Source organism: Orycteropus afer, unplaced genomic scaffold (genome assembly GCF_000298275.1).
Source record: "Orycteropus afer afer isolate SDZICR_OR568_19922 unplaced genomic scaffold, OryAfe1.0 scaffold00317, whole genome shotgun sequence".
Lineage (NCBI taxonomy): Eukaryota > Metazoa > Chordata > Mammalia > Tubulidentata > Orycteropodidae > Orycteropus > Orycteropus afer.
The window spans coordinates 1,082,432-1,083,593 of record NW_006921904.1 but is presented as its reverse complement, the minus strand read 5'-3'; positions in this window follow the sequence as shown (position 1 = coordinate 1,083,593).

Sequence of the window (1,162 nt, the reverse complement as noted above, 5' to 3'; positions counted from 1 at the left end):
GCTGAAAGTGAAGATGACTAGAAGCATTTACTGGATGAAGATTACAGATTACAGTCTGCAATATGGATTACATCTCAACATAAATAAAATAAAAATCCTTATAACTAGACCATTAAGCAGCATCATGATAAATGGAGAAAAACTGAAGTTGTCAATGATTTCATATTATTAATTGGTTCTACAATCAACATCAATGGAAACAGCAGTCAAGAAATTAAATGATGTATTGCATTAGACGAATCTGCTGCTAAAGACTTCTTTTGAATGCTGAAGAGCAAAGATGTCTCTTTGAAGACTAAGTTATTCCTAACCCAAGCCATGGTGTTTTCAGTCGCCTCATATGCATGTGAGAGCTGGACAGTGAATAAGGAAGACCAATGAATAAGGAAGACCAAAGAAGAGTTAAGGCTTTTGAGTTATGGTGTTGGCTAAAAATACTGAAAGTATCATGGACTCCCAGAAGAACTAACAAATCTATCCTGGAAGAAATGCAGCTGGAATTCTTCTTGGAAGTGAGAATGGCCAGACTTTGTCTCACCTACTTTTGTTATGTCATCAAAAGGGACCATTCCCTGGAGAAGGATGTCATGCTTGGTAAAGTGGAGGGTCAGCCAAAAAAGTGAACGCTTGCAAGGAGATGGATTGACACACAGGCTGCAACGATGGGCTCAGGTATAGCAAGGATTGTGAGCCTGGCACAGAACTGAGCAGTGTATCATTCTGTTGCATGTAAGGTCACTATGAGTTGGAGTTGTATCAATGGCATCTAACAACAATGACAGTGACTCTGGGTCTTCCTTCTATCTTCCTTTCATATTTCCTGCATCATTCAATATTTTGCCTATAGAATCTTTCAATATCACATCTTGAGGCTTGAGTTTTTTCTTCGCTTCTTTCAACCTGAGAAATACCAAGAATGTTCTACCTGTTTGATTTTCTAACTTCACCTTTTTGCATATTTCATCATAATACTTTAGTTTGTCTTCTCGATCTGCCCGTTTAAACTTCTGTTCTATTCTTCTATGTCATTTCCACTTTCTCTTTAGCTGCTCTCTGTTTCAGAATCTTTTCTGACATACCTGCTGGTCTTTTCTTCCTTTCTTGTCTTTGCATGCTCGGGTAAAACTGATGTCTTGTAGCAAAACATCACCATGTACATTTA